At 47.9% G+C, this 27,046-nt stretch overlaps 1 long non-coding RNA gene across 1 annotated transcript in view; it reads left to right on the forward strand.

Moving 5' to 3' along the window:
* LOC141083347 (uncharacterized) overlaps positions 1 to 27,046 on the forward strand; it is a 128,795-nt gene that overhangs the window by 40,337 nt on the left and 61,412 nt on the right. The window lies entirely within an intron of this gene.

Raw genomic sequence — 27,046 nt, forward strand, 5'->3', positions numbered from 1 at the left:
ACTGCAGTTTTGTATTCCCATAGGGAATAATGGTACTGTACACCACAGCAAAAATTCCTGCGGACCCGCAGCAGAATCCGCAGCGTGTGCACACACCCTTAAGCCGACGCTGCAAACAGATCCTCTGGGACAGATGGTGTGGTGCAGCAATGATGTTGTAGCCCTCCACAGGCAGGGCTGCAGTCCCAGGGCAGTGAGGATAAGTGTTTGGGAAGAGGGTGCAGTGTCTGGCACAGAGATGTAGCAGTGCTGAAGATGTTGCAGGAAGGAGGCAAGGACACAACAGGGTGCAGTTTTTTTACCTTTACTTTGCATGGTAAATGCAGCCCAGGGTCCCGATGACAGATGGTACAGGAGCTGGTTAGCCTGGAAGCAACTCAGAAATCTCTCTATGCAGATGGGTTGTGTAGTCTCCTTCCTAGCGCTTACTTGAGGGACATGCAGTATTGTGTTACACTGAAGTTCCTCCTTCTTGTTTCCTTTTAGATCAACCTCATATGGCAGACAGCTGTAGCCTTTTATCTCTTCTTTTGGCTCACCTGTCGCTGTTGTGCCTCCGAGTCTTATGTGGGAATAGAGCATTTACAACTTCCTATTCCTCTGGTTTCTGTAGCAGGAACGTCAGTATCCATACAACCTTGGAGACCAGGCTCCAGATCATGCGCTATCACTAGGAGTGAGCTCTCTATTCTCCGCTCAACCTCCAGCTTCTCTCTCCACGTCTACACACGTTGCCCTCCTAACTGACTAATTTTCCCTCCTGGCCCCCAGAGAATAGCTCTTCCCCTAGTTTTGGTTCAGAGCTCCCTCTGCTGGCCTGGAGTGGGACTGTGTTGCATGTAATGATTAACTGCTAGAGAGACCCTTCATTGCTTCCAAGCCTGACATCACCCTCCCTAGGAGAAAGGCAATGACATTGTGGCGACCATACTCCTGGGGGCGCCACACTTCCATATGCAATAACTCCTTAATTCTCCAATCAATATTGTCATATTAAGGTTTGGTTTAGTAAGAACATTGTATGTATTAAATACACAATTTTGCTGCACATATACTGTATTGACTTTTATTATTTTTTTATTGGGGGTAATGTGTCCTTAAATGAAAGACCAGCAATTCTGTCACTTTTTATTTTTGCAAGAATTGTATATTCATCTCTCACTTTAAGGTCGGGGTCACACTTGCGAGAAACTCGCACGAGTCTTGCACCTCAATACCCAGCACTGCCGCCGGCACTCAGGACCGGAGTTTGTGGCTGCATGTAATTCTATGCAGCTGAATGCTCTGGTCCGAGTGCCAGCGGCAGTGCCAGGTATTGAGGTGCAAGACTCGTGCGAGTTTCTCGCAAGTGTGACCCCGGCCTAAAGGGTTTTTCCTTGGCCCCAGGCAGGTTTCTGCAATCACCCTATGTGATCTTTTATTCTCAAATCGTGACAGTGTACGCTGATCCTCGATTCCCTGCAATTTGACAAATTCTAGTGAATCAGATAAGAATCTGGTCAACACTTCACCACTAGTCAACATATCATAGACTTGCAGTTACAGTTGTGGCCAAAAGTATTGACACCCCTGCAATTCTGTCAGATAATACTCAGTTTCTTCCTGAAAATGATTGCAAACACAAATTCTTTGGTATTATTATCTTCATTTAATTTGTCTTAAATGAAAAAACACAAAAAGAATTGTCCTAAAGCCAAATTGGATATAATTCCACACCAAACATAAAAAAGAGGGTGGACAAAAGTATTGGCACTGTTCGAAAAATCATGTGATGCTTTTCTAATTTGTGTAATTAACAGCACCTGTAACTTACCTGTGGCAACAAACAGGTGTTGGCAATAACTAAATCACACTTGCAGCCAGTTGACATGGATTAAAGTTGACTCAACCTCTGTCCTGTGTCCTTGTGTGTACCACATTGAGCATGGAGAAAAGAAAGAAGACCAAAAAACTGTCTGAGGACTTGAGAAACCAAATTGTGAGGAAGCATGAGCAATCTCAAGGCTACAAGTCCATCTCCAAAGACCTGAATGTTCCTGTGTCTACCGTGCGCAGTGTCATCAAGAAGTTTAAAGCCCATGGCACTGTGGCTAACCTCCCTAGATGTGGACGGAGAAGAAAAATTGACAAGAGATTTCAATGCAAGATTGTGCAGATGTTGGATAAAGAACCTCGACTAACATCCAAACAAGTTCAAGCTGCCCTGCAGTCCCAGGGTACAACAGTGTCAACCCGCACTATCCGTCGGCATCTGAATGAAAAGGGACTGTATGGTAGGAGACCCAGGAAGACCCCACTTCTTACCCCGAGACGTAAAAAAGCCAGGCTGGAGTTTGCCAAACTTACCTGAAAAAGCCTAAAACGTTTTGGAAGAATGTTCTCTGGTCAGATGAGACAAAAATAGAGCTTTTTGGGCAAAGGCATCAATATGGAGTTTACAGGAGAAAAAAAGAGGCATTCAAAGAAAAGAACACGGTCCCTACAGTCAAACATGGCGGAGGTTCCCTGATGTTTTGGGGTTGCTTTGCTGCCTCTGGCACTGGACTGCTTGACCGTGTGCATGGCATTATGAAGTCAGAAGACTACCAACAAATTTTGCAGCATAATGTAGGGCCCAGTGTGAGAAAGCTGGGTCTCCCTCAGAGGTCATGGGTCTTCCAGCAGGACAATGACCCAAAACACACTTCAAAAAGCACTAGAAAATGGTTTGAGAGAAAGCACTGGAGACTTCTAAGGTGGCCAGCGATGAGTCCAGATCTGAAACTCATAGAACACCTGTGGAGAGATCTAAAAATGGCAGTTTGGAGAAGGCACCCTTCAAATATCAGGGACCTGGAGCAGTTTGCCAAAGAATGGTCTAAAATTCCAGCAGAGCATTGTAAGAAACTCATTGATGGTTACCGGAAGCGGTTGGTCGCAGTTATTTTGGCTAAAGGTTGTGCAACCAAGTATTAGGCTGAGGGTGCCAATACTTTTGTCCGGCCCATTTTTGGAGTTTTGTGTGAAATGATCAATGTTTTGCTTTTTGCTTCATTATCTTTTGTGTTTTTTCATTCAAGACAAATTAAATGAAGATAATAATACCAAAGAATTTGTGTTTGCAATCATTTTCAGAAAGAAACTGAGTATTATCTGACAGAATTGCAGAGGTGTCAATACTTTTGGCCACAACTGTATGTGCCTGTTGGGAGGCCCTTCTTGGAGGTCAGGAGCAGTTGGTTAGACTTTTAGGAGATGGGGACGCCAAGAAAGGTTGAGATAGGACACATGCTGTAGAATCAATGAGACAAAAAGGAGTGAAAGGTAAGACATTGAAGAGTTCCCAATCTTCACGCTTGGCTAAGTCCCAGTCCCCAATCCATAGTGCATAATAAAGCAAATCTATAATTACCTGTCCGGCACTCAGTCACGTCCCACGGCGTAAATCCATCTCGGGGGTTAATATATTTACAGTCGGAGCGCTGCTAATACAGCCGCTCCTGACTGTAAATCACTGGGGAATGAATGGGAGCAGCCTGCGCATGCTCAGTAACTAGCGGTGACGTCACCGTTCATCACTGAGTCTGCGCTCTGCTCCATTCATTCCCGTCATTTACAGTCGGGAACGGTTGGATTAGCAGCGCTCCGACTGTAAATATATTAACCCCCGAGATGGATTTATGCCGTGGGACGTGCCTGAGCGCCGGACAGGTAATTATAGATTTGCTTTATTATGGTCACCTTTTTTTCAGAAGAAAGAGGACATTGCTAAGGAATTACCAGTACAATAAAGATAATAAAAATGTGTGTGTTGTATTTTTTCATTAAAATAATTTATTCTTATTGTGTGTGTGTTTATTTAACCCTTTATTGACACCTCTCCATTACTAATCCGGGCTTAATGGCACCTTATAATAGAAAGGTGCCATTAACCCCTTATTACCCCACTTGCCACCGCTACAGGGCAAGTGGGAAGAACCAGGCAAAGCTCCACATTAGGCGCATCTAATAGATGCGTCTTTTCTGGGCAGCTGCAGGCTGCTGTTTTTAGGCTGGGGGGGCCAAGATCAATAGCCCCTTACCAGCCTGAGAATATCAGCCCTCAGCTGTCGGCTTTAGTCAGGTTGGTTGTCAAAAATAAAGGGGACCCCACGCCGTTTTTTTAAATTATTTATTTAAATAATTTTAAAAAAACAGCGTGGGGACCCCTCTATTCGTCACAACCAACCTGGCTGAAGCTGACAGCTGAGGGATGCAGCCCCAGCTGTAAGTTTCATCTGGTTGGTTATGAACATGAGGGGGACCCTACGTCGGGTTTTCATTCATTCCTCTCTCCTGCCGGCAGAGGAGAGCAGAATGTCAGCCGCGGTCAGCACCAGCCGCCGGGAACAGCGCTTACAGTAGCGGCTTCATCCCAGCGGCGTCCGTGTGGTCCTGATGCGGCACACGATTGCCACACATGTGCCACACGGAGGTACCACGTGTCCACACGGACATGGATAGCTCCTGTACCGTTTTTTTCGGTACCGGAATTATCTGGACGTGTGCAACCGCCCTAAGGGCTCATACTCACTTCAGAGAGACTTACACGATTCTTGTGCGAGTCTCTCGCATGTAAACCTGGCACTGCTGCCGTCACTGGGACCGGAACGTGCGGCTACATGTATTTCTATGCAGCCGCATACTCCGGTCCGAGTGCTGGTGGCAGTGCCGGGTTTTCATGTGAGAGACTTGCACGAGAATCGTGCGAGTCTCTCGCAAGTGAGTATGAGCCCTAAGAGCTGTAACTTTGACTTTGTCAGTGGGAAAATAAAAAATGTTGTGTGGGCTTGTGTTTTTTTTTTATTTTATTGGGGTGAAAAAAAAATTGAGAAATTCATAACATAAAAATTATTTGAGTTGCAATTTTCCAAAACATCTGGGACTTATATATATTAAATGTTGGGGTACATATGATGCTTTGATTGCTTCTTAATGCATTTTGTTTGTGGCATTGTGACCAAAACCCCACAATTCTGGCATTAAATATTTTTTTTTCTCTTTTATAGTTTTTACAGATCATGTTAATTTTAGATTTAAATAGATTGTACTTTTGTGGACACGTTTTTACTAAACAAAAAAAATTGCACTTCTTTATTAGGCCTCTTTCACACGACAGTATCTTAGGTACAGTGGTGACAATTTCCACATGTACCGGAAACAGTGACACACACAGACCCATTGAAATGAATGAGTCTGCGCACATATCAGTGTGTTTCCATGGACCGTGTGTCATGGACGACAGCACGGATGGCATGATACCCATTCAATACAATAAGTCTGTGTGACACGCACCCCACACAGATGCCATCCGTGCAACACATATCGGAGCCTGGGAATCAGTGCACAGTTTACTCTGTTCCCAAGTGCCGAGTGCTGAACGCTGCCTTCATCATGGTTCCCAGCACCAGCAGGGGATAATGATGAGAGTAGTAGTCTGCTCCCACTGTCTCCACCTGTAAAAATAAGGATAAAATAAAAATCTTTATACTCACTTGTCCTAAATGTCCCCCACTGTAATCCATGCGACCGATCATACTGAGGAGCCGGGGAGAATGACGCCTGGAGTGAGCGAGCCTCGGACCTCTGCTGCGCTTGAGCGCAACTATAAAAAAAAACCTAAAAAAATAAATTTTTCTGCAATTAACTTAAAAGTATATGTTAGTATATACAAAATCCTTTAAAAAAAGGAGAAGAGGACTCGAAGTGGGTTAATTGTAATATCAGGAAGAAAAATAAACAAAAGCTGAAAGCCCTTAATAGGCCCTGATCACCTAGCTTTCAGCATGTGTGTATTGTTCCTGATAGTACAATTAACTAGAGTTGAGCGAAACGGGTCGAAAAAATTCAAAAGTCGCCGACTTTCGCCAAAGTCGGGTTTCATAAAACTAAACCCGACCTCAGCGTGAGGTCGGCCACGAGGTCGGCGACTTTAGCGCCAAAGTCGCGTTTCAAAAGATGCTTCAGCGCCCTTTTTCAGCCAATGAGGAAGAACGGACACTGTGGGCAACGTGATGACATAGGCAGCGGTCCCCACCATCTTTGAGAAGGGCATGCAAATGATTGGCTTGCTTTGGGGGGCATCACAGGGGGTATAAAAGGGCGTGCACGCCGACCGCCATGTTACTCATGCTGATCTCAGAATAGGGAGAGCTGCTGCTGCTGCAGATTCTGTAGGGAGAGCGTTAGGCAGGGAAGAAGAAAAAAAATCAGCTGCTGCTGCTAGCGATTTTGCCTGTACAACACACCAGTCACTGTGCAGTGCAAGGGGAGGCTATATGTTGGTGGATCAGCTCTGTTGGTTGTAAGGCTACCTGATAGCTGCATTGCTGGTTTCACACTGCTCTGCAAACTGCTTTTTTAAAAGCAATCCTTTTTTTTTGTCCTGGTGAGATACTGAGCGTGCATTTTTTCACACCGTACAGCGGTGTACGCTCCTCACACAGCACCGTGTAACGGCTGTTATCACGGCCACAGCGAAGCTAAGGGTGTGACTCTGTAAGGATAAGTCGAGGAGTTGTTCCGTTCTTACAGACCTCCACCTTATAGTTTTGTCTGTTTTTCAAACAGTCTAGTCTATTTGCTGTTTAATTACATTCAAAACTATAGAGAGACAGCGTGTGTCAGTCCGTATACAAAAACACGGAGCTTGACAATTTAACATACACCGGACAGCGGTGTACGTGCACGCTGCTCTCTCAGTACTGTGTAACGGCTGTTATCACGGCCACAGTGAAGCTAAGGGTGTGACTCTGTAAGGATAAGTCGAGGAGTTGTTCCGTTCTTACAGACCTACACTCTAGGGAGATTCCAATCCTGTCCTGTCCTATATAACATTTTTCACACCTGCCAAATTCAGCCTGTCATACAGCGGTGTGATATACACTGGGCCTGACACAATACATCAGTGTCCAGAAGTGTGTAAGGACATTCCATTTCTCCCGTCCTATATAACATTTTTCACACCTGCCAAATTCAGCCTGTCATACAGTGGTGTGATATACACTGGGCCTGACACAATACATTAGTGTCCAGAAGTGTGTAAGGACATTCCATTTCTCCCATCCTATATAACATTTTTCACACCTGCCAAATTCAGCCTGTCATACAGCGGTGTGATATACACTGGGCCTGACACAATACATCAGTGTCCAGAAGTGTGTAAGGACATTCCATTTCTCCCGTCCTATATAACATTTTTCACACCTGCCAAATTCAGCCTGTCATACAGCGGTGTGATATACACTGGGCCTGACACAATACATCAGTGTCCAGAAGTGTGTAAGGACATTCCATTTCTCCCGTCCTATATAACATTTTTCACACCTGCCAAATTCAGCCTGTCATACAGCGGTGTGATATACACTGGGTCTGACACAATACATCAGTGTCCAGAAGTGGTCGGAGAATTAAATTCTCCCCTGTCCTATATACACCTTGTACCTTGTTTTACAGTTCCATATCGTTGGTGGAATTGTGGGTACATTTTTAAAAAAAATGAGGAAGTGTGGTGTAAGAGGCAGTGTTAGTGGGCGGGGGTTGCCAGCTGTTAATGATGGTGTTGGTGTTGGATCTACTGGTAGTGGTAAAAGCAAAATAACACCTAATGCAGGAGGTGTTGAGCCTGCGTCATCGTCTGGCTCCACAAGGCCTCGAAGGCTCCCTTTTCTGGGAGTAGGTAAACCGCTTTTAAAGCCGGAGCTTCAGGAACAAGTTTTGGCCTACATTGCTGACTCGGCCTCCAGCTCTATCGCGTCCTCTTCTGAACTTTTAAAAAATAAAAGCACTGAGTCGTCTTTGGAGGCTCATGGTCATGAACCACACCTTTCTTTGTGTCCTTCACCCCAACCAAAATTGAAGGATGCGGCAGGCCACACAACAGATTACTCCATGGAGCTGTTTTCACATACCATACCTGGGTTATCAAGTGAAATGGTGAACTACCCAGGCCAAGATGAATCTGACATGGAGTGCACTGATGCACAGTCACTGATAGATGATTCTGCTGGTGCATTCACTCAGAGCACGACATTGTCCTCGCAGTGTACTGAGCCAGATTCTGACCCTGATGAAACTCAGGTGCCCCTTCCCGCATACTATACCACCGTACACGGTGACACAGAGGAAGGTGAACATGACATTGAAGAGGAGGTGATGGATGACCCAGTTGTTGACCCAGGTTGGCATCCATTGGGGGAAGAGGGTGCCGCTGCCAATAGCTCCGAAGAGGAGGAGGAGCATCCGCAGCAGGCATCGACATCGCAACAGCTGTTATCTGGCAGGCACGGAGCAGTCCAAAAACGGGTTACCAAAAGCCAAAAATTTGCTGGACTGCTTGGCCAGACGGTCAAAATAGCACAGCGTGCAAAGATGCAAAATGTCTTCCATATTAGGAAGAGTGCAGTGTGGCACTTTTTTGAACAAAATCCTAATGATCAGGCCAAGGTTATCTGTAAGAAGTGCGCAAAGACCTTTAGCCGAGGGAAAAATCTGAAAAATTTGAATACCAGTTGCATTCTTAGCCATTTAACCACCATGCACTTGCAAGCGTGGACGGAACACCAAACCTCAAGTACCACATGTGCAAATGCTCCCAAAGAAGCTAGTCAGCAATGCTACATTGTTTCTCCCCACTATAAGCCCACCGGTTACCACAGCAGCAAATGTTGAGGTGTCGTTGCAAGGCCAAAGCTGTCAGGGAATCACAATGTTATATCAACGAAAGACTGAATCTAGGCCATCAGAAAGAACACCAACTCCATCACCATCATCAACCCTCTCTCAGTCAGCCCTGTCCACCGCTAGTTCCACCATAGGCAGCTCTCAAGTCCAGCTCACCCTACCAGAGACTATGAGTAGGACAAGAAAGTACTCATCCTCTTATCCGCGTACACAGGGTTTGAACGCCCACATTGCCAAACTAATCTCGTTAGAGATGATGCCCTATCGGTTGGTGGAAAGCGCAGCTTTCCGCAAACTCATGGCCTACGCAGTACCACGCTATGAACTACCCAGTCGCCACTTCTTTTCTCGAAAAGCCATCCCAGCCCTCCACCTTCATGTGAAGGACCGCATTGTCCATGCACTCAAGCAATCAGTGAGTGGAAAGGTGCACCTCACAACTTATGCATGGTCCAGTAGGCATGGCCAGGGCCGTTACATGTCCATCACTGCGCACTGGGTTAATGTGGTGGATGCAGGGTCCACAGGGGACAGCGGTGGTGGGACAGTGCTGCCTAGCCCATGGTATAGGAAACAGTTGGCTGTAGGCGTTTGACCCTCCTCCTACTCCTCTAGAAGCGAAAGCTCGTCCCCAGAGCACAGTCACCGCAGCACTCCATCCGCAGTTGCCAGTGTTGCACACGAGGTGTCCCCCTATCGATCAGCTAGTGGAAAGCGTCAGCAGGCTGTGTTGAAGATGATGTGTTTGGGCGACAGACACACCGCGGAGGTACTGGCAAACTACTTTCAGCACCAAACTGAGTCATGGCTGGGCAGTCTACATCTTGAGGCAGGCAAGGTAGTTAGCGATAACGGTCGTAATTTTGTGGCTGCCATAGCCCTTTCAAAACTCAGACACATACCTTGCTTGGCTCACACCTTGAACCTGGTGGTGCAGTGCGTCCTCAATAATTATCCGGAGTTACCAGGCCTGCTCCAGAAGGTTCGAAAACTGTGCTCGCACATCCGCCGGTCGCCCGTACACTCCAGTCGTATGCAGTAGCTGCAGCGATTGCTCCACCTTCCCAAGCACCAGCTAATTATCGACGTTGCAACAAGGTGGAACGCCACCCTGCACATGGTTGAGCGGCTGTGCGAACAGAGGCAGGCCATAATGCATTTGTGGGAGGATACCCGGACAGGCACTTTGAGGGCAGACATGGAGTTGACAGGTGTGCAGTGGTCAAAGCTGAAAGACCTCTGTAAAGTCCTTCAGTGTTTTGAGTAATGCACACGGCTGGTAAGCGCAGACGACGCCATCATAAGCATGAGCATCCCACTTATGCGTCTGCTGATGCAAACTTGGACGCACATTAAGGGGCAGGCGTCTGCAGCCGAGGTTGACGAAGAGGAAGAGGAGGAGGAAATCCTTGATGGCAGTCAGCCATTGTCTGCTCCGGGACCTCTCCTGGACGAGGTGGAGGAAGAGGAGGGTGATGATGGGGATGATTATTTAGGGGAGGAGGATGCTTCTCGTGTGTCCAGAGAAAATGTTGGTGTGGCAAGGTCTGGTACAGGGTTTGTGCGTGACTGGAGGGATGTGGATTTGCCAGAAAGTGCTCCTCCACCAAGCAGTCGCAGTGCATCATTGACCCCGGGAACATTGGCCCACATGTCAGATTATGCCTTGCAGATCCTAAAAAGTGACCCCCACATTGCCAAAATGATGAACGATGACGACTACTGGTTGGCCAGCATCCTGGAACCACGCTATAAAGGCAAATTCCAAAACATCATGACACAGGAGAACCTTGACCTAAAAAACAAGCTACTTTGGTAGACCGGTTGGTTGAGGCATTCCCAGCACACAGCAGCGGTGATGGTTCTCACACAAGCCGTAGGGGCCAGGGGAAGCTTGGAAGAGGTGTTCGTGGTGCACACATCAGAAGTGGCGTTGGAGACAGAGGTTTCATGACCATGTTGTGGACTGATTTTTCAAGTCCCGCTCACACGACTGGTAATACTGCATCGATGGAAAGTGACAGGAGACAGCACTTGTCAACTATGGTTACAAACTACTTTTCCTCCCATGTCGATGTTCTCCCTCACAGGTCATTTCCCTTTGACTATTGGGCCGCTAAACTGGACACCTGGCCTGAATTGGCACAATATGCGTTACAGGAGCTCTCTTGCCCAGCTACAAGTGTGCTATCGGAAAGAGTCTTCAGTGCTGCTGGATCAATCCTGACAGAAAAAAGGACCCGTCTGTCGACCCAAAATGTGGATGATCTAACCTTCATTAAAATGAACCATGCATGGGTTTCCAAGGATTTTGTCCCACCTTCCCCTGATGACACATAGGTTGACAGAAAAATGGCTTGCTTTGGTCCTCCTCTTCCTGGGACTTGACCAATTTCGCCTTTTACATCAGCTGAATGTCCAACATCAACATATGCCACTTTGTAAACCTTCCTAACTTTGCTGCCTCCCCCCCAAGTCCGGGGTCACCACCTAGCGCACAAAACCGTGCGATTGCCGTTGCCCTGGACAGGTGGTAAGGTCGACTCTTGGGCGCGGGCACTGGCACAGGGTCCCTCATAGTGCAATCAAGTGTCTCTGACGGTGGGGGTGCACACCCGCCGTCAGACACACCGCCATACTAAGAGGGGCCCAGTGCCAGTACCGACGCCCACGAGTGTGCCCCCCTTGTTTGGGCAGGGCCACAGCATTTGCAATCTTTACCTCTCCCTGTTCCTCCGCTGTGTAGTCTGGGCTGTCAAATCCATACTGGGCCTGACACCATCTGAGCCTGCCTCCTGATCTATAGACATATATTTTGAATGTGTACACTATGCTATCCATACATGTTATCCGGGGATACGGTACCCTTTCTCACCTTTGTGCAATCACGTGTAATCCATACTGGGCCTGAGAACGGCTGGCGAGCTGTTAAGTAAGCTACAGCACCTGTGGTTTGCACACGTAAGTTTTTCGTTTTTTCAGGAATGACGGTTAGGCCTAATTTCGGTACTGCGGTTGACCTGCACTTACTGGGAAATCATTGTTCACGGGTAATAATTGTAATCCCAGATCCCCATCACTAACGGTGTTCAGAGGGTTATCTGCACCTGTAAGTGACACACACTGGCCCTTTCAGTGTAGCGCACATGCAGCCACGGACATGTAAGGGCATGACACATCAGTTATTGGCCAATCTCGCGTGCCAGAGCCTCGCGTGTCCCTCTAGTAAGCTGGTCGCGGACCGCGGGGGCATGAAGGGGTCTTGTTCGTTAACGGAATTAAGCTTGCAATGGGTGCATATTTTCGGTTGCTGGATGGTTGAGGTTGCCCGTGTTGAGTCAAATTACGTGGCAGGCTCCAATCCTGGTGGTGCCCTTCTGGTCATTCCTTTAAGGTTCAGCTTTGCAACCATACTGCCCACGTAAAACAAACACTTTGCCTTCATGGACGCTGTTTGGAGGGTCGTGACTCGTGGGAATCTGTTAACCTGCTAGAGAGATCCTTCGTTGCTCCCAAGCGTGACATCACACTCCCTAGGAGGAAGGTATGCCACTGTGGCGACCGTACTCCTGGGGGCGACACAAGTGCACTGATGCCCAGCCACTGCTCGATGATTCTGCTGGTACATTGACTCAGACCACTACATTCCCCTCGCACTCTACACGACCTGAATCTGACCCTGATGAAACTCAGGTTACCCTTCCCATATACTGTTCCACCTTACACGGTGACAAAGAGGAAGCTGCAGATGAAAGTGCAGGTTCGGCCCACCCGCCGTCAGACACACCACCGTACTATCAGAGGCCCTGTGCCAGTGCCGTCGCCAACGAGTGGGCCCCCCTGCTTGCTCAGGATCACAACACTTGCAAGGTTGAAATACTTACCTCTCCCTGCTCCACCGCCATGACGTCTTCTGCATTTTCTGACAGTGATATTCTGATCAGAGAGCGCAATGACATCATGTCTGTGTGCCCTCTGCCTAAACAGCCAAGTGCAGTGAGATGGAAGATGGGGACGACGAGGAGCCCAGACTAGTACAGGGATTCCCTAGCGAGGAGACTTATTTAATTGTTTTCAATGTTGGGACAGCAATTTTTGGGGAGCACTATACTCTGGAGAATGATAGATGGGGCCCACCATACACTGGAACATTCCAAAGGTGGACATCAGACACAGTGGCCTGCCACTTCTGGGCTTAACAAGAACTGTACCTGTGTTCTTCCATTTCCTTACTATGTTCCTCACAGTGGAAACTGACTGGTTAAATCTCTGAGACAACTTTTTGTATCCTTCCCCTGAAAAGCTATGTTGAATAATCTTTGTTTTCAGATCATTTGGGAGTTGTTTTGAGGAGCCCATGATGCCACTCTTCATAGGAGAATCAAATAGGAGAACTACTTGCAAGTGGCCACCTTAAATACCTTTTCTCATGATTTGATACACCTGGCTAAGAAGTTCAAAGCTCAATGAGGTTACAAAACCAATTTAGTGCTTCAGGAAGTCAGTAAAAAGTAGTTAGGAGTGTTCAAATCCAGAAAATGATAAGGGTGCCCATACTTTTGCACCGGTCAAATTTTGTTTAAATGCAGATTGCACATTTTCTGTTAGTACAATAAACCTCATTTGAATCCAGAAATATAACTGAGTCCATCAGTTATTAGATATATGAAACTGAAATACCTGTTGCAAAAACCAAAATTGTTATAAAGAAAAAAGGTTAACATTAATAGGGGTGCCCAAACTTTTACATATGACTGTATATATTAATGTGTCTCTATGACATGTATATAATATATATATATATATATATATATATGTATTCAGTGTGTCTAGATCTATTCATTCTTTGTGTGGGGAAACCTGTCATTGGGCTCCATTATATGTCCATTTAGCTACCCTGCGAGAAAATATCGCCAGACGGATGTCAAACGGATCCTTACATGCGATTAAAATCGCATCAATCAAGAAAAATCGCAACAAAAATGGATCAATGGTTAACCTCTTCACGACTGCCCACAGTAGATAAACGTTGGCGCTTGCTGGGCTTTGTGCAGCGCCGACGTTTATCTACTGTCGGCGGTTTTGTGCCCCCCGGGACCCCCACATACCTTACAACGCGGGGATCCCGGTGCGCAATGCATGCTGGGACCCCCGACGTCATCGAGACCTGATTGGTTCAGGTCCTGATGACGTCAGCGTCACAGCAGCCAATGGGAGCGATCGCTGGGAAAGCTGCTTGTTTCCCGGCGATCTCCCTCATTGTAACGTGGCTTCTCCCTCTGATCTAACACTGACAGCTGATCAGAGGTGAAGCAGCGTTATTGTGTGACTAGATCGCTGCCTGGCACAGCTGATCGCTGCCTGGCACAGCTGTGCCAGGCAGCGATCTTGTCACACAGTAACGCTGCTTCACCTCTGATCATCTGTCATTGTGAGATCAGAGGAGAAGTCGCGTTATTATGTGCCAGGCAGCGATCTTGTCACATAGTAACGCTGCTTCTCCTCTGATCTCACACTGACAGATGATCAGAGGTGAAGTGGCGTTACTATGAGTCAGATCGCAGGGCAGCGATCTTGTGACAAAAATAAAAAAAAAGTAAAAAAAAAAAAAAATGCAGGGGCTAGGGCTAGGGTTAGGGCTAGGGCTAGGGTTAGGGCTAGGGCTAGGGCTGGGATTAAGGTTATGGGTGTGTTGGTGTTAGGTTTGTGGTTACGGTTATGGTTAGGGCTGAGGTTAGGGGTGTGTTGGGGTTAGGGTTGGAATTAGAATTGGGGGTTTCCACTGTTTAGGTACATCAGGGGCTCTGTAAATGCAATATGACGCCCGCAGACCATTCCATCAAAGTCTGCATTTCAGAACGTCACTACTTCCCTTCCGAGCCCCACCGTGTGCCCAAACAGTAGTTTTCTCCAACATATGGCGTACCAGCGTACTCAGGACAAATTGGACAACAACTTTTAGGGTCCAATTTCTCCTGTTACCCTTGTGAAAATAAAAATTGGGGGCTAAAAGATCATTTTTGTGGAAAAAAAATGATTTTTTTATTTTCATGCCTCTACATTATAAACTTTACTGAAACACTTGGGGGTTCAAAGTGCTCACCACACATCTATATAAGTTCCTTGGGGGGTCTAGTTTCCAAAATGGGGTCACTTGTGGGGGGGTTGCCACTGTTTAGGTACATCAGGGGCTCTGCAAACGCGACATGACACCCGCAGACCATTCCATCAAAGTCTGCATTTCAGAACGTCACTACTTCCCTTCCGAGCCCCACCGTGTGCCCAAACAGTAGTTTTCTCCAACATATGGCGTACCAGCGTACTCAGGACAAATTGGACAACAATTCTTAGGGTCCAATTTCTCCTGTTACCCTTGTGAAAATAAAAATTGGGGGCTAAAAGATCATTTTTGTGGAAAAAAAATTATTTTTTTATTTTCATGCCTCTACATTATAAACTTTACTGAAACACTTGGGGGTTCAAAGTGCTCACCACACATCTATATAAGTTCCTTGGGGGGTCTAGTTTCCAAAATGGGGTCACTTGTGGGGGGTTGCCACTGTTTAGGTACATCAGGGGCTCTGCAAACGCGACATGACACCCGCAGACCATTCCATCAAAGTCTGCATTTCAGAACGTCACTACTTCCCTTCCGAGCCCCACCGTGTGCCCAAACAGTAGTTTTCTCCAACATATGGCATACCAGCGTACTCAGGACAAATTGGACAACAACTCTTAGGGTCCAATTTCTCCTGTTACCCTTGTGAAAATAAAAATTGGGGGCTAAAAGATCATTTTTGTGGAAAAAAAATGATTTTTTTTTATTTTCACGGCTCTACATTATAAACTTTAGTGAAACACTTGGGGGTTCAAAGTGCTCACCACACATCTAGATAAGTCCCTTGGGGGGGTCTAATTTCCAAAATGGGGTCACTTGTGGGGGGTTTCCACTGTTTAGGTACATCAGGGGCTCTCCAAATGCGACATGGCATCCGATCTCAATTCCAGCCAATTCTGCATTGAAAAAGTCAAACGGCGCTCCTTCCGTTCTGAGCTCTGCCGTGTGCTCAAACAGTGGTTTAGCCCCACATACGGGGTATTGGCGTATTCGGGAGAAATTGCATATATTATTATTAGAGTTGAGCGACTTTTGGTTTTTTAGGGTCGCGTTTCGTTTCGTGAAACCCGACTTTTCCAAAAGTCGGGTCGAGCAAGATCGTCCGATTATAGGGAAAAGTCGGGGTCGTCCCGAAACACGAAACCCAATGTAAGTCAATGGGGAATAAAAGTCGGCAGTGAGAGGAGGACAGGAAACACACCTACAGTGCCCATTTGAATGCCAAAAGCATCAATTCTTCTTACTTAGGCTAAGTGCACACGTACCGGAACTCTCGCGGATCCCGCGAGAACGGACGTCATCGCGAGCATTTTCGCAAAGGACTACTGGGAACGAGAGTGTGAAGAGAAGCGGGAAGGCTGCGCGGGACGTCGGAGGGTGAGAATAACAATATTTTTTATTTTAAATTCTTTTTTTTACAGGGATATGGTACCCAAAGACCGGAGGACAGTCTCCTCTCCTCCGGACCATGGGTACCATCCGCAATTGTTCTGCTTACTTTCCGCATGGTGTGCACAGCCACATGCGGGAAATAAGCGGAACAATGCATTCCTATGGGTGCGGGATCGCCGCGATTCCGCAAATTAATGAGCGTGCTGCGGTTTTTACCGCAAAGCGATTCTGCCGCGGTAAAAACCGCAGCATTAGCACAGCATTGCGGAATCCCATAGGAATGCATGGGATGCTTAGTTTTCGCGGCAAAATCGCGCGGTTAAAACCGCCGCGGAAACGCGAAAAAAATGCCACGTGTGAACTCAGCCTTAAGCTTGTCAACCTTAATTAACTTCATAATACAAGTTACGCACTGAAAAATGGGGGTTATTTGGCTACAGTTGTGGGGGGGAGGGCTGGCTCCAGGTTTTCATGTGCCCTGGGCGAAAGAGCGCCCCTTTAACACATACCACAACTCATCATGTTCCGATACGGCAGAGAAATAGCGGTATAGTACAATGAAAAATACTTCACTTTTTACATCTCATGACGAGGCCCATCTATTTCTCCATACAGAATCATTGGTCCCATATAGTGTTTGAAACAGTATATGATGAACTCCACATAATGCTACAGTATATGTTGGTCCTCATGGATGAAGCTCCACTGTCTTATGGGCCCAAATAATGCTCCAAACATAATGGGCCCCATTTCTAATGCTCTAGTGTATAATGGGCCCTGTAAATGCTGCTCCAGTGTCTGATGTCCACCTTTGGAATGTTCCAGTGTATGGTGGGCCCCATCTATCATTCTCCAGAGTATAGTGCTCCCCAAAAATTGCTGTCCCAACATTGAAAACAATCAAATAAGTCTCCTCGCTAGGGAATCCCTGTACTAGTCTGGGCTCCTCGTCGTCCCCATCTTCCATCTCACTGCACAGTATTTCAACTTTGCAAGTGCTGTGATCCTGAGCAAGCAGGGGGGGCCCACTTGTTGGTGACGGCACTGGCACAGGGCCCCTGATAGTACGGTGGTGTGTCTGATGGCGGGTGGGCCGAACCTGCACTTTCATCTGCAGCTTCCTCTTTGTCACCGTGTAAGATGGAACTGTATATGGGAAGGGTAACCTGAGTTTCATCAGGGTCAGATTCAGGCCGTGTAGCGTGCGAGGGGAATGTAGTGGTCTGGGTCAATGTACCAGCAGATTCATCGAGCAGTGGCTGGGCATCAGTGCACTTGTGTCGCCCCCAGGAGTACGGTCGCCACAGTGGCATTACCTTCTTCCTAGGGAGTGTGAGGTCATGCTTGGGAGCAACGAACGATCTCTCTAGCAGGTTAACTGATTGGGCGGCGTTATTCCCACGAGTCATGACCCTCCAAACAGCGTTCATGAAGGCAAAGTGTTTGTTTTACGTGGGCAGTATGGTTGCAAAGCTGAACCTTAAAGGAATGTCTAGAAGGGCACCACCAGGAGTGGAGCCTACGGTTAAATTCGACTCCACCTGGGAAGCCTCAACCATGCCAGCTACAGAACAGATGCACACATTGCAAGCTTAATTCCGTTAACGAACGAGACTCCGTCATGCCCCGCGGTCCGAGTCCGGCTTACTAGAGGGACACGTGAGGCTCTGGCACATGAGATTGGCCAATAACTGGTGTGTCATGCCCTTACATGTCCGTGGCTGCATGTGCGCTACACTGAAAAGGCCAGCGTTTGTCGCTTACAGGTGCAGATAACCCGCTGAACAACGTTAGTGATGGGGATCACTGATTACAATTATTACCCGCGAACAATGATTTCCCAGTAAGTGCAGGTCAACCGCAGTTCCGGAATTAGGCCTAACCGTCATTCCTGAAAAAATGAAAAACTTACGTGTGCAAACCACAGGTGCTGTAGCTTGCTTAACAGCTCGCCAGCTGTTCTCACGCCCAGTATGGATTACACGTGATTGCACAAAGGTGAGAAAGGGTACCGTATCCCCAGATAACATGTATGGATAGCGTACACATTCAAAATATATGTCTATACATCAGGAGGCAGGCTCAGACGGTGTTAGGCCCAGTATGGATTGCACGTGATTGCACAAAGGTTAGAAAGGGTACCGTATCCCCATATAACATGTATGGATAGCGTACACATTCAAAATATATGTCTATACATCAGGAGGCAGGCTCAGACGGTGTTAGGCCCAGTATGGATTACACGTGATTGCACAAAGGTTAGAAAGGGTACCGTATCCCCAGATAACATGTATGGATAGCGTACACATTCAAAATATATGTCTATACATCAGGAGGCAGGCTCAGACGGTGTTAGGCCCAGTATGGATTACACGTGATTGCACAATGGTTAGAAAGGGTACCGTATCCCCAGATAACATGTATGGATAGCGTACACATTCAAAATATATGTCTATACATCAGGAGGCAGGCTCAGACGGTGTTAGGCCCAGTATGGATTACACGTGATTGCACAAAGGTTAGAAAGGGTACCGTATCCCCAGATAACATGTATGGATAGCGTACACATTCAAAATATATGTCTATACATCAGGAGGCAGGCTCAGACGGTGTTAGGCCCAGTATGGATTGCACGTGATTGCACAAAGGTTAGAAAGGGTACCGTATCCCCAGATAACATGTATGGATAGCGTACACATTCAAAATATATGTCTATACATCAGGAGGCAGGCTCAGACGGTGTTAGGCCCAGTATGGATTGCACGTGATTGCACAAAGGTGAGAAAGGGTACCGTATCCCCAGATAACATGTATGGATAGTGTACACATTCAAAATATATGTCTATACATCAGGAGGCAGGCTCAGACGGTGTTAGGCCCAGTATGGATTGCACGTGATTGCACAAAGGTGAGAAAGGGTACCATATCCCCAGATAACATGTATGGATAGCGTACACATTCAAAATATATGTCTATACATCAGGAGGCAGGCTCAAACGGTGTCAGGCACAGTATGGATTTGACGGCCCAGACTACACAGCGGAGGAGCAGGGAGAGGTAAAGATTGCAAATGCTGGGGCCCTGCCCAAGCAAGGGGGGCCCACTCGTGGGCGTCGGTACTGGCACTGGGCCCCTCATAGTACGGCGGTGTGTCTGACGGGGGGTGTGCACCACCGTCAGAGACACTTGATTGCACTATGAGGGACCCTGTGCCAGTGCCCGCGCCCAAGAGTCGGCCTACCCACCTGTCCAGGGCAACGGCACTCGCACAGTGTCGTGCGCTAGGTGGTGACCCCGGCCATGGGGGGGGGAGGCAGCACAGTTAGGGAGTTTTAGAAAGTGGCATATGTTGATGTTGGACATTCAGCTGATGCAAAAGGTGAAATAGGTCAAGTCCCAGGAAGAGGTGGACCAAAGCAAGCCATTTTTCTGTCACCCTATGTGTCATCAGGGGAAGGTGGGACAAAATCCTTGGAAACCCATGCGTGGTTCATTTTAATGAAGGTTAGATCATCCACATTTTGGGTTGACAGACGGGTCCTTTTTTCTGTCAGGATTAATCCAGCTGCACTGAAGACTCTTTCCGATAGCACACTTGCAGCTGGGCAAGCGAGCTCCTGTAAGGCATATTGTGCCAATTCAGGCCAGGTGTCCAGTTTAGCGGCCCAATAGTCAAAGGGGAATGACCTGTGTGGGAGAACATCGATATGGGAGGAAAAGTAGTTTGTAACCATAGTTGACAACTGCTGTCTCCTGTCACTTTCCATCGATGCAGTATTACCAGTTGTGTGAGCGGTACTTGAAAAATCAGTCCACAACATTGTCATGAAACCCCTGTCTCCAACGCCACTTCTGCTGTGTGCACCACGAACACCTCTGCCAAGCTGACCCCGGCCCGTACGGCTCGTGTGAGAACCATCACCGCTGCTGTGTGCTGGGAATGCCTCAAGCAACCGATTTACCAGAATTGCTTGTTTATTAGCCAATATTAGGTCAAGGTTCTCCTGTGGCATGATGTTTTGTAATTTGCCTTTATAGCGTGGATCCAGGATGCTGGCCAACCAGTAGTCGTCATCGTTCATCATTTTGGCAATGCGGGGGTCCCTTTTTAGGATCTGCAAGGCATAATCTGACATGTGGGCCAATGTTCCCGGTGTCAATGATGTACTGCGAGTGCAGGTTGGAAGAGCACTTTCTGGCAAATCCACATCCCTCCAGTCACGCACAAACCCTGTACCAGACCTTGCCACGCCAACATTTTCACTTGCCCCACGAGATGCATCCTCCTCCCCTAAGTAATCATCCCCATCATCCTCCTCCTCCTCCTCCTCTTCTTCCTCCACCTCGTCCAGGAGAGGTCCCTGAGCAGACAATGGCTGAATGTCATCAAGGATTCCCTCCTCCTCTTCCTCCTCATCAACATTGGCTGCAGAAGCCTGCTCCTTAAGGTGCGTCAAAGTTTGCATGAGCAGACGCATAAGTGGGATGCTCAAGCTTAGGATGGCGTCGTCTGCGCTTACCAGCCGTGTGCATTCCTCAAAACACTGAAGGACTTTACAGAGGTCTTTCAGCTTCGACCACTGCACACCTGTCAACTCCATGTCTGCTCTCAAAGTGCCTGGCCGTGTATCCTCCCACAAATGCATTATGGCCTGCCTCTGCTCGCACAGCCGCTCCACCATGTGCAGGGTGGAGTTCCACCTTGTTGCAATGTCGATAATGAGGCGGTGGTTGGGAAGGTGGAGCAATCGCTGCAGCTTCTGCATACGAACGGAGTGTACAGGCGACCGGCGGATGTGCGCGCACAGTCTTCGCACCTTCTGGAGCAGTGCTGTTAACTCCGGATAATTTTTGAGGAAGCACTGCACCACCAGGTTCAAGGTGTGAGCCAAGCAAGGTATGTGGCTGAGTTTTGAAAGGGCTATGGCTGCCACAAAATTACGGCCGTTATCACTAACTACCTTGCCTGCCTCAAGATGTACACTGCCCAGCCATGACTCAGATTGTCGCTTCAAGTACTCGGCCAGCACCTCGGCGGTGTGTCTGTCGCCCAAACACATCATCTGCAACACAGCCTGCTGACGCTTTCCACTAGCTACTCGATAGGGGGACACCTCGTGTGCAACAGTGGCAGCTGCAGATGGAGTGCTCGTACGACTGCGCTCTGTGGACGAGCTTTCGCTTCTGGAGGAGGAGGAGGAGGAGGGTCGAACGCCTACAGCCAACTGTTTCCTATACCGTGGGCTAGGCAGCACTGTCCCACCACCGCTGTCCCCTGTGGACCCTGCATCCACCACATTAACCCAGTGCGCAGTGATGGACACGTAACGGCCCTGGCCATGCCGACTGGACCATGCATCAGTTGTGAGGTGCACCTTTCCGCTCACTGACTGCTTGAGTGCATGGACAATGCGGTCTTTCACATGATGGTGGAGGGCTGGGATGACTTTGCGAGAGAAGAAGTGGCGACTGGGTAGGTCATAGCGTGGTACTGCATAGGCCATGAGTTCGCGGAAAGCTGCGCTTTCCACCAACCGAAAGGGCATCATCTCAAACGAGATTAGTTTGGCAATGTGGGCGTTCAAACCCAGTGTACGTGGATGAGAGAATGAGTACTTTCTTGACCTACTCATAGTGTCTGGGAGGGTGAGCTGGACTTGAGAGCTGCATATGGTGGAAGTAGCGGTGGACAGGGCGGACTGAGAGAGGGTTGATGATGGTGATGGAGTTGGTGTTCTTTCTGATGGCCTAGAATCAGTCTTTCGTTGATAGAACAGTGGGATTCCCTGACTGCTGTGGCCTTGCAACGACACCTCAACATTTGCTGCTGTGCTAACCGGTGGGCTTACAGTGGGGGAAACAATGTAGCGTTGCTGACTACCTTCGTTGTGATCAGTTGCACATGTGGCACTTGAGGTTTGGTGTTGTGTCCTCGCTTGCAAGTGCATGGTGTTTAAATGTCTAAGCATGCAACTGGTATTCAAATTTTTCAGATTTTTCCCTCGGCTAAAGGTCTTTGCGCACTTCTTACAGATAACCTTGGCCTGATCATGAGGATTTTGTTCAAAAAAGTGCCACACTGCACTCTTCCTACTTTGGCAGACATTTTGCGGCCTAGCACGCTGTGATCTTTTGACCCTCTGGACAAGCTGTCCAGCAACTCTTTTGATTTTTGGAACCTGTCTTTGGAGTGCTCCGGGCCTGCCAGATAACAGCTGTTGCGATGTCGATGTCTGCTGTGTATGCTCCTCATCTGAGCTATTGGAAGCAGCACCCTCTTCCCCCAATGGATGCCAATCTGGGTCAACAACTGGGTCATCCATCACCTCCTCTTCAATGTCATGTGCACCTTCCTCTGTGTCACCGTGTATGGTGGTATAGTGTGCGGGAAGGGGCACCTGAGTCTCATCAGGGTCAGAATCTGGCTCTGTACACTGCGAGGACAATGTAGTGCTCTGAATGAATGTACCAGCAGAATCATCCATCAGCGGCTGTGCATCAGTGCACTCCATGTCAGATTCATCTTGGCCTGGGTAATTCACCATTTGACTTGATAATCCAGGCATGGTATGTGAAAACAGCTCCATGGAGTAATCAGTAGTATGGCCTGCGTCATCCTTCAATCTTGGTTGGGGTGAAGGACACAAGGAAAGGTGTGGTTCATGAACATGAGCCTCCAATGACGACTCAGTGCTTTTACTTTTTACAACTGAAGAAGAGGAGGCGATAGAGCTGGAGGCTGAGTCAGCAATGTAAGACAAAACTTTTTCCTGATGCTCTGGCTTTAAAAGCGGTTTGCCAACTCCTAGAAAACTAAGCCTTCGAAGCCTTATGGAGCCAGACGATGACGCAGGCTCAACACCTCCTGCATTCGGTCCTATTTTGCTCTTGCCACTACCATCAGATCCACCACCAACACCATCATTACCAGCTGCCAACCCCCAATTCCACGGCCTCTTCCACCAGCCTTCCTCATTTTTGGTAGAAATGTAGACAAAATCCAACAAACTATATAGTAATGTAAAACAAGGTACAAGGTGTCTATAGGACAGGGGAGATTTTGAATTTCTGCTCACACTAGTGGACACTGGACACTTTTGGATTGTGTGAGGCCCACTGAATATCTGAGCGCTATGTCACAGGCTCGATGGCACAGCTGTGACCAAAGTGACTAGAGGATAAGTGAGATTTTGAATTTCTGCACACACTAGTGGACACTGGACACTTTTGGATTGTGTGAGGCCCACTGAATATCTGAGCGCTATGTCACAGGCTCGATGGCACAGCTGTGACCAAAGTGACTAGAGGATAAGTGAGATTTTGAATTTCTGCTCACACTAGCGGACACTGGACACTTTTGGATTGTGTGAGGCCCACTGAATATCTGAGCGCTATGTCACAGGCTCGATGGCACAGCTGTGACCAAAGTGACTAGAGGATAAGTGAGATTTTGAATTTCTGCTCACACTAGTGGACACTGGACACTTTTGGATTGTGTGAGGCCCACTGAATATCTGAGCGCTATGTCACAGGCTCGATGGCACAGCTGTGACCAAAGTGACTAGAGGATAAGTGAGATTTTGAATTTCTGCAGACACTGGACACTTTTGGATTGTGTGAGGCCCACTGAATATCTGAGCGCTATGTCACAGGCTCGATGGCACAGCTGTGACCAAAGTGACTAGAGGATAAGGGAGATTTTGAATTTCTGCAGACACTTGTGGACACTGGACACTTTTGGATTGTGTGAGGCCCACTGAATATCACAGCGCTATGTCACAGGCAGAAATTGGCTAGTGTATCACAAACTACAAGGTGTATGTAGAATTGGGCAGAGTAGGAATCTCCCTAGAGTGCAGGTCTGTAAGAACGGAACATGTCCTCGACTTATTCTCACAGAGTGACACAGATAGCTTCACTGTGGCTGTGATAACAGCTGTTACACGGTACTGTGTGAGGAGCGTACACCGCTGTATGGTGTGAAAAAATGCACGCTCAGTACCTCAGCAGGACAAAAAAAAAAAATTGGGATTGCTTTTAAAAAAGCAGTTTGCAGCACAGTACCTCATTAGGACAAAAAAAAAAAATTGGGATTGCTTTTAAAAAAGCAGTTTGCAGAGCAGTGGGTAAACAGCAATGCAGCTGTCAGGAAGCCTTAGAAGGCAGCCCAACAACCAACACCACTGATACACCACAATATAGCCTCCCCTTGCACTGCGCACACAGTGACTGGTGTGTTGTACAGGCACAATCGCTAGCAGCAGAAGCAGTTTTTTTTTCTTCTTCCCTGCCTAACACTCTCCCTACAGAATCAGCAGCAACCTCTCCCTATGCTAAGATCGGCAGAAGTAAGATGGAGGTAGGTGTGCACGCCCTTTTATACTCCCTGTGACGCCCACCAAAGCAAGCCAATCACTTGCATGCCCTTCTGAAAGATGGTGGTGACCCGTGCCTATGTCATCACGTTGCCCACAGTGTCCGTGGATCCTGATTGGCTGAAAAAGAGCGCAAAACAATCTTTTGAAACGCGACTTTGGCGCGTAAGTCGCCGACCTCGTGGCCGACCTCATCCTAGGGTCGGGTTTCGTTTCATGAAACCCGACTTTGCCAAAAGTCGGCGACTTTTGAAATTTTTCGACCCGTTTCGCTCAACTCTAATTATTATAGCTTAGCTCAATCTATGTGAATTCAATACCAGTCAGAGCCAATTAATAAGAATGGCACTGTTTCTGGAAGAAAGTTGCCATGTTTTAAAAATCTAATAAAAACCCCCTTATATCAGAGACACACCGGACTAAAAGCAATTAAACAGATAAAATTTATATAAAAGTTGAAATGGGTTGTCCTTATCTGATTGGTGGGTGTGCGATCAACTGCTACTGACGTCAGACGAAAGTTCTCAGACGCCGCCCTGCTGATCCATCACTGTCCTTTTCAGTAAGAGGTGGCTACGCAGTTGGGTCGCCCCTGCTGGCTTCACCCAGGGCTGTGGGGTACTCGGTACTGGGCCGGTGTCGGGGGGATGATGTGTCACAGCAGCGGTGACCCGGTCAGTGGCCCTGGGCCCCAATATCAATGGCGGTGGTGTTTGGTTGTAATTTAAAGTTCGTGACGCCACCCGTGGTATTTGGCAAGTAAGATGGTAAGCCAATGCTGCTTGCAGATCCACTGAGACTGACGGTGTGATGCAGCTAAGATGGTGTAGCTCCCCACAGGTGGAGCTGTACTCCCAGGGCAGTGTATAGGTGCGATGGAGGAGTAGGGGCACAGGATGGTGTAGATGTTGATTCCCCCAATGTAGTAGTGCTGATGCGGGAATGAATGGAGGACACCAGGGCTTGCGGTTTCAAAGCTTCACTCACAGTTTGTAGTGCACACAGGTGCCCGCTTCAGTACCGTGTCCTCCGGGACAGAGGCCCAGCCAACCTCCAGGCAAGATAGGGCTCTCCCCGCCAGCACCCCTCCAACATGTGCCTTTGCTGAACGACTCCTCTAAAGCGCCTATTGGTGTGAAGAGCTCCAGCACCGTGGTTCTCTGAAGTTCCTCCTGTCAGATGTTTCTAACAACTCTCTCACTTGTATGACAGACAGCTGTAGCCTGCTTCGGGGACTCCCTTCTCCTGAATCCCGGCTCTCTATCCATTTCGCTGTTGTGTCCCAAGTCTTGGATGGGAGTAGTGCATTTACAGCCAACTACTCCACCGGTGTCTGCTGCAGAACCATAAGTGTCCATACAACCTCGGGGACCGGGCCCCGGCCGTGCACTGAGAACCTATAGGCAGGGTTCCTATCCAACCCACTCCTCCTCTCTGTTCTCCTTCCACTTCGTTCCGTACTTGTCTTTCTCTCTCTTATGGAAATGCAGGTTATAGTTCTACGTCTCTCTCCCTCTCTCTTTCCCGTGCCAGCTGGCTCAGGTCACTGAGGCAGCTGCAGCACTCTTTCTTCTCTTTCTTTCTTCCAGGGACCCTCACTCCTGTCTGAGTGGCTTCCTTCCCGACTGACCTTCTGTCAGCCTGTCCCCCTCAGGGACTGACTCCAGACTCCCCTCCGGTCAGACTGACATAACTCTCTCTGACGGCCCCCCTAAGGGACTGACCTGTAATTCTATCTTTCCCATTCTTTTTATACTAACTCCACCCACCTCCCAGCACATCTCGTGTTACGAAGCAGGGTTCCACGAAGGGTGCTCTGCTACCCCCAGCCTGAAGCTGCTAGGTGTTCCTGCTGAACTATCCTGTGTGTGGAATGAAGGTGTTGGAGTGTGGCAGGGAGTTCCCACCTTACCTGGATGGTGGGGCACTACACCTTAGGAGAAGATGCAGTACCTCTGTGGCGACCGAGCCTCAGGGGCGCCACACTGTATCTGTCTAGAGCCACTATAGAAAGAAAGAGCTCCTGTGGTCCAGCAGCATCCAAGAACTTCTGTCTGAACTGATCAGCGGTGATGTCGGGTGTCACGCCACCACTGATCACATATAAGAACAGGCCATCAATAAAATAAGTCTTTAAATCACATTTGCTCACATTTAGTTTTAAAGGAGCAGAACTGCAGCGCCGTGTAATGGCAACTACACAGTAAATGGAGCTGTGCTGTCAGTGTCAGACTAAAAAACATTAGGCCCACCAGAGGACTTGATTCTGAGGGCCCATCTTTCATATATACAAAACCAATGCATTATCTTTAAAGTGGTTTTTCGGACCTAGACTAATTTTTATCTGGCACTGTATCAAGTGGTATAGCCATAAGATATACGATGTTAGGATTTGGCTGCCATTGGTTATCACTCGATTGCTCAGATACTGTTGAAATCCAGATTTTGAAGCCAGGTTTGC

The sequence above is a fragment of the Dendrobates tinctorius genome, unplaced genomic scaffold, assembly GCF_039654945.1.
Source record: "Dendrobates tinctorius isolate UK_male_01 unplaced genomic scaffold, ASM3965494v1 ptg000020l, whole genome shotgun sequence".
NCBI classification, from domain to species: Eukaryota; Metazoa; Chordata; class Amphibia; order Anura; family Dendrobatidae; genus Dendrobates; species Dendrobates tinctorius.